Raw genomic sequence first — 7,621 nt, forward strand, 5'->3', positions numbered from 1 at the left:
GAACCCAAACAACTTGCTCCCCAGACCCGATTTGGAAGGATGACGGGTCGGGTTTGAATCCAATAAAAATGGAGGGAAGTAAATGATTTAATTAAATCGGAAGATTTAAATTTTAAACAGTCATTAACTAAATAACTGTAATTAAGATAATTAGTGGGGAAGTTGAATTGATAATGGGCGGTTAGTTAAGAGATAGAGTGTTTAACGGTTACTTAAGGAGGTTTTTAAGAGGAATTAAGCATTTTGGCTTTCTAAATTCCCATTTTTTGGAAATATAAACCAAATTCGCCATTTCTCTCCTCATTTCTTCACCAACTCACTTTCGAACTCTCTAAAACCCAGTGCTTCCGCTTCGAAACTTCGTTCCACCCCCGAAATCAAAGCTTGACGCTCAACCCGTTGCTCCAATCCACTGAGTCGGCGAGTCTCGGTAATCATAAAGGTAATTTTCTTCAAATTTCCCTTGATTTTCTTAATTTTTTCAAAGAATTCCTCTTTTCCCGATTTCCTTTCTCGCGAATTCATCTATGGCTCGTTTAAGAGGTCACCGGACTGGGAGACGAGGTCAGGCCAGGGACCCCAGGGATCGCGCCGACGTATGGAATGGGGAACGCGTCGAGGAAGACCCGAAAAGGGGGATTCCGGCGGTCCCCTTGAACGAGCTGCCCCTCAGCAAGGGGCCGAGGCTGGGCCTTCCCCTCAGCAGGGTGCCGAGGCTGGGGTTGCTGAACAGGAGGAAGATCTGCCTCTTGTGCTCTGGGATTTGCTACTTGGGCATGTCGAATGGCAGAATGCCGAATCCCAGAGAGCTATGATTGACAATACCCCTTATAATTGGTGGGTTAGGCACACTGAAGCTTATCGGTTTGCCGAACAGATCGAGTTACACTACGACATCCTTGAAGAAGATGGGTATTGGTGCCGAATGCCCTCGCCTACTGACAGAATTCATCGCCCTCCCCCTGGGTATGTGGGAGTATACACTCGGCAACTGCAATACGGGCTTCGGTTCCCCTTGGATCCCTTCGTCAGGGACATTTTGATAAAATACAGGATCTCCCCGTGCCAGTTGACACCCGTCAGTATTCGGCGGGTGATGACTTATCTCTGGGTATGCAGGTTCTTTGCTGTTGAACCGAATCTGCACTGCTTCCGAAGGATGCATCAGCTGGTGCAGAACATCCAAAGTATATATGGTCACCATGGGGGGGGGGGGCTGGCTGGTGGCGAATTGAGAGTCATCCGCAATATTTGACCATGTGGCCGAACGACTCTTCGGATAAGGACGAAAGAGGCCAGTGGATCTGGGTGAGGGCCCCTGCTGATCCGGAGCATCCCTACTTTTTTGGGGCCCCTCGTTATCTCTCCAGGCCCGATCTGAACATGCAAGATTTGGGTCCTGAAGACACTGATGCCGCTAGCCACCCAAGTTATGAGCAGATGAGCTTCTTTGGGAAGCAGAAAAATCCTGGGGGGACTGGCCTAATGAAGTTCATCCCCACCCGATGGCTTCTGGATAACCACTATGTCTTCCAAGAGAAGATGTTAGCAGCTGTCGGCCTCAGCCGAAAGCACAGAGGCGGTAAGTACCTTCGGCTGGGGCCGAGATCTTCACTTTGTTATTGCTTTATTTGCTTTGTCCATATCTTAGAGCTAACCTTCGACTTCTCCTTTCAGAGTTGAGCGAGGCTACCTCCGGCATTGACTACGATTGGTTGGGAGTGAATGTTGAAAGGGTCATCTTAGATCGAACTCCAGCTATAACTGCTCCGAAGGATCGTCCTTCGCACCTACACTCGACGGGCCTTCAGATCGAGGCTGCTGCAAATTATTTAAAGCAGAAGCCTTGGTGGGAGAAGCGGGATCCTTTGAGGCCTTTGCTCGCCGAGGAAGTACTCGCCGCTCAGGCTGCTGAAGAAGTGACTAGGGCCATCACCTCCCTAGAAAGGGGTGAAGGGACTTCTAGAGCTGCCGAGGTCCGGCCGAAGACTTAGGTAAGTCTTTCAGCGCTTGCTTTTTTTTTTTTTTTCTTCTTTTTTTTTTCTTTTTTTTTACTAATCCTTTCTTGCTCCCCCACTTCTGTAGTCTGAGGAGGAGGGCAGAAGGAGAGAAGGGAAGGGTCCGGCATCGTCAGACGACCTTTCAGAGCTTGAATCTTCAGACTCTGACGATATGGACGATCAGCCTCTGGAGAAGAGGAAGAGGAGAAGGACGGGCCCAGCTGTTATGGGTCCGGGAGAGTTCACGCTGAAGCCAATGCCCGGTGTTGTAATAAGGGAACCTGCTGCTGAGGGTACCAAGAAGCACAGGGGGGGTCCTCCGCCCCCGACTCAGCCACCACCGTCGATTCCGTCGCCGCCGAGGACCCCTCCACCATATCCTACTGCTGATATGGAGATGGACAAGCGAACTCCTGATCCGAAGGAGGGGGTTCTGAAGCGGTTTCCAACAAGGGGAGTGCTACTGAGCTCCCTGATGTTGAAGTTATTGGAGTAGCCGAAGAGGCGGCTACTGCTGAAGACGAGGCCCCTAGGGGCTTCACTGCTGAGATTCAGCAGGAGGTTGACGCCTTGATAAGTCAACCTCTCAGCGAGGCTGAAGAAGCCCAGGCTGGAGGGGCAACGACTGAGCCCAAGAAAGCGGACGAAGCTCCATCGACTTCGTTCCCCTCCTTTAAGTCTTTCCAGTCTGGGGACATGGGGTTCTCAGCCAAGAAGTGCTCTATCCCAGATGGCGTTAGGGGCGAGATCTGGGGGAGACATAGGGAAAGTGCTGGAGCTTACTTCGGCGGTTGCTCCAAATTATCTGAAATGGAGCAAGTCCGAGAGTGGTCTGTTCGGGCAACCGCTGGATTTGCCGAACCCGGTCCTTCAGTACCAGATCCAGCTAGAGACAACCAGAGGCTGTTGATGCAGGTATGTAATAAGATCCTGCACCTTCAGCATTTCCAGTTCATTCCACTTGTAATTGTTTATTAACTTAAATTCCATTCCGGCTCCGCAGGTTGTCTACAACCACACCCTGACCTGTGAGATGATTGACACGCTCCAGGGAAGGGTTGACATTGCTGAAACAGAGGCGAAGCTCGCCCAGCTGAAGCAAGAGAAGGCCGAGCACAGGGCTAAGGTCGTGATCGACTCCTTCAACACCTTCTGCGATGAAATGGAGAAGGATGTCTTGCCTCAGATATATGAGGGTGAGGCCCTACTAAAAGCCTTCGGCGCGGTTGACGTTCCTAGCCTCAAAGCCAAGATCCAGCAAAAATTAAACGCTGAGGTTAAATCTCAAGTGCTGGCCCGAGATGAGATATCTCGGCAGAAGCTCAAGATCTTGGAGGCTAACGTCAAACAACACCGCGAAGCCTGTGAAGTAAGGGAGAAGGAGTTGGTCGAGGCCGGGATTCATCTGGAGTCTCAGCGGCAGAGTATCACCGCCCTGGAGGTTCAGTTGAAGAACCAGGAGGAAGATCTTTCTTAGGCTCGTGACAAGGTCGAGCAGACTAAGCAGAGGCTTGCCGATACCGAGGCTCAGTTGAAGGAGCAGCGAGAGTCCTCCTAGAAAGCCATGGAGGAGGTGCAGAAGAAGATGGTCGATGCTGAGGCTCAGCTAGCCCTCAGGGTTTACACCCAGGAGGAGTACTCGACTGCCTACCTCAGCGGCTATGGGGTTGCTCGGAGACTGGCTCTTCATGCTGCGCCCGATCTGGACTGGTACCAGTGCGAAATCTGGGCTGAGGACCCCAAGGATCCTCATATACAGCAAGCCAGTCACGCTGAGGTTGATTTGCGGGCTTGCCTCCAAGCCGAGGATGTAGAGATGAAAGAGGCTGAGATGAAAGAAGCTGAAGTCTAGGCTTCAGTTCAACCCGCCTCTTATGCAGCTGGGGCTGATGCCGCGCTGGACTCCACCCTCGCTGGGTTGCCTAACCCTCCAGCTGAAGCATACGGACTCGGGCAGTCGTCTTTAGAATCTTGCTGATCAACTTGCTCTTAATATGATAGATGCAGCTTTCTGACTGTTTTTTGCCTCTGTTTTTGCTTCAGCTTGCCTCAATGTACAAACTATTTATCTTTTTGCCTTGTACGCATTTCGGCAGCTGTTATTTTTTGCTTGTGGGCGGCTGCCGATATTATCTTTTAGTTTGCTTGAACATTTATGCTTTGTAGCTCGTAATCCGAGCATGATTTCGTATTTATGAATTTGATATTTCCCTCATACTGCTTTGCTTTGAACTTGCATTTTTTTTTTTTTTGCTAAGTACAAAGCTTCAGCTTAGAGGTATCAGCTGAGGTAGTCTGCACTTGTTGTGCTTCTTTCCCTCCCAGAGATTTGAAGACTTGCTCTTCAGATTTCTGAGATCATTATCGTTTTCCTTGTCTATTTTCTGTCAGTTTATGCTTTTGCTCTTGATTTTCTGTCTATCTTAAAAATGGATATCTCAAACACAGGGCCAACTGAAGGCAGTATTTCAGATAATGGCTATCTGGGATACAGGGCTCAGTTAAGGCAATATCCCAAATTTGTCCATGGACTCATTGCCTTGTAGAACAAGTCTTACTGAGGTTTTCACCCCAGCTGAAAGACCAGAGTCCTTTAAAAAGGCGAGTTTATTGGCAATTCGAAACCTGGTGCTCTGAGGGCGAAGGTTTCGGACAGGGCCGAAGAAAACCCTTAAATAGTAGATAGCATAAAGAAAAAGCGGGAGAGTAAAGATTGCAAATGTTTGTAGAAAATAGTGGCTCTGAGGCCTTTCATTGATAATTCAAAATGTACTTACAAAGATTGTTCTGCCCCGAAGGGTTTACACATGATATTTTTTAAGTACATCAGCATTCCAGTGATTTTTCAGCTCAGTTCCATCCAACTGCCGAAGCCGGTATGTTCCTGGCTGAAGCTCATCATAGACTTCATTGGGTCCCTCTCAAGCAGCTGAGAGCTTCCCATGAATTCGGTTTTTCTACACTGCAGCAGCGTTCCGAAGGACGAGGTCCCCAATTTTGAGAGGCCTTGCCTGGACTCTTCGGTTGTAAAATTTGCTGATTCTCTGCTTGTATGCAGCCATTCTGACTCGGGCCGAGTCTCTTACTTCGTCAAGGAAATCGAGGGATTCCTTCATAAGTTCCTCATTCTCGGCCGAGAAGTGGTGCACTCGCAGGCTTTCTGTACCGATCTCCACTGGGAGAACGGCTTTGGCGCCGTACACCAATTCAAAGGGTGAGTGGCCCGTTGCCTCTTTTTCGGTTGTCCGAAGGGACCAGAGGGTTCCTGGGAGCTCCTCCAGCCAATTGGACTTTTGATCCTCTACCCTCTTTTTGAGAGCATTCAGGATCTGCTTTTTTGCAGCTTCGGCTTGTCCGTTACTTTGCGGGTGGCATACCGCTGAATATGCCAATTTGATGCCGAACTGATTTGTATACCGCTTCAGCGGCAGATTATCGAACTGCCTTCCATGATCAAAGACAAATACTTTCGGGATGCCGAAACGAGTGATGATATTCTGCCAGATAAACTTCCTGACAGTTTGCTCTGTAATGTTCGAGGCTGCTTCGGCCTCAATCCATTTACTGAAATAGTTAACACCGACTATCAGCCATTTTTTCTGGTATGCGGCATCCGGAAATGGGCCAAGGATATCCAACCCCCATTGAGCAAATGGAAGCGGACTCAGCACATGCTGAAGCTCCTGGGCTGGCTGATGGATGACTGGTGCGAATTTTTGGCATTTTTCGCATTTTCTGACCAGCTCCTTAGCGTCTGAGATCATGGTGGGCCAATAGTACCCTGCCTTTAATGCTTTGTGGGCCAAAGTCCTTCCCACAATGTGGTTCCCACAGATGCCGAGGTGGATTTCCCGAAGGAAATAATCAGCATCCGTTGGGCTAAAAAGGATTTTCTCAGCAGCTCCCCGTTGAAGACGATGAACCTTGAACCGGTTCGCTTTAACTTGGAGGCCAAGATTCTATCTTCGGGAATTTCTCCCTGAAGCTTAAGAGCTAGGATGGGGTCCATCTAGCTTGGTTCTTGGTCAACGCAGCACACTTCAGGTGCTTCGTCGACACTTCTTTCTCGGCGCACCTCCACATAAACAGATCGGTTCAGCTTAGTGAGAGTTGAACTAACAAGTTTGGAGAGTGCATCGGCTTGAGCATTCTGACCCCTTGGGATCAGCTGAACTTCAAAAGTTCTTAGCTTTGCAATAACTGATCTGATCTTGGCAAGGTATGATATCATCGAGGGTTCTTTAGCCTCATAACTGCCACCAATCTGATATGCAACAAGCTGAGAGTCTGTCTTCAGACAAACGTGTTCGGCTTCCAACGAGATGCACAATTCTAGGCCGGCAATGGCCGCCTCATATTCTACTTCGTTATTCGAAGCTTTGAATGAAAATTTTAGTGCGTACTCGACGGACTTGCCTTCAGGAGAGGTTATGACCACCCCTGCCCCCAAACCATTCACGGTGGAGGATCCATACGTGAACACAGTCCATGTTTTCAATACATCGTCTAGCGTCTCCTGGTACGAGCATTCGGCCAGGATGTCCGCCAGAGCTTGAGCCTTTATGGCTGCTCTCGGCTGGTAGCTGATGCTGAACTCTGTGAGCTCGAAAGCCCATTTGGCTAGACTACCAGATTTTTCAACTTTGCCGAGAACCTTTTCCAGTGGCTGATCAGTCAGAACCACTATCTAATGACAATCAAAATAGGGTCTTAACTTCCGAGCAGCTACCACCACTGCATAAGCAACTTTTTCGAGTAAGGGGTAGCGGGTCTCGGCATCCGTCAGAGTGTTACTGACGAAGTAGATCGGTTGCTGAATTTTATTTTCTTCCCTCAGCAGCACTGCACTGATGGTGACCGGACTATCAGCCACGTACAAGTACAGAGACTCTCCCTCTACTGGGCTAGCTAATGTTGGAAGTTGAGCAAGGTGCTCCTGAAGCTGCTTGAAGGCTTCTCTTTGCTCGTCCTCCCAAACGAGCTCTTTTGTTTTCGGGAGTTTCATGGCTTTGAAGAAAGGTAACCCCTTATCTGAGGCTCTAGAGATGAACCTCGAGAGGGCCGCCATTCTTCCGGTGAGCCGCTGAACGTATCTCTTTGTTTTCGGCTCGGGAAGATCGAGCGCTGCCTGCACCTTGGCGGGATTGGCACCAATCCCTCTTTAGCTGACCATGAAGCCAAGGAATTTCCCTGACTTCACGCCGAAGACACACTTCTTCGGATTCAGCTTCATTTGGTGCTTTCTTAGGGTGGCGAAAGTTTCTGTCAGGTCCTCAACATGGTCTTCATCTTTTTTTCTTTTGACGATTGAATCGTTAACGTAGACTTCCATGTTTCGGCCCTTTTGCTCAGAAAAAACTTGATCCACCAATCTTTGGTATGTTGCCCCCGCATTTTTCAATGCGAAGGGCATCATTTTGTAGTTGTACACCCTGGCGTTCGTGACAAATGCCGTCTTTGCTCGGTCGTCGGGGTGCATGAAGATCTGATGATACCCAGAAAATGCGTTCATGAAACTAAGAAAGGCGTGGCCACTTGTCGAGTCGACTAGCTGATTGATCCTCGGCAAGGGATAAAAATCCTTCGGACATGCCTTATTTACGTCCGTGAAGTCAACGCAC

Source organism: Chenopodium quinoa, unplaced genomic scaffold, assembly GCF_001683475.1.
Source record: "Chenopodium quinoa cultivar QQ74 unplaced genomic scaffold, ASM168347v1, whole genome shotgun sequence".
Classification (NCBI taxonomy): Eukaryota; Viridiplantae; Streptophyta; class Magnoliopsida; order Caryophyllales; family Amaranthaceae; genus Chenopodium; species Chenopodium quinoa.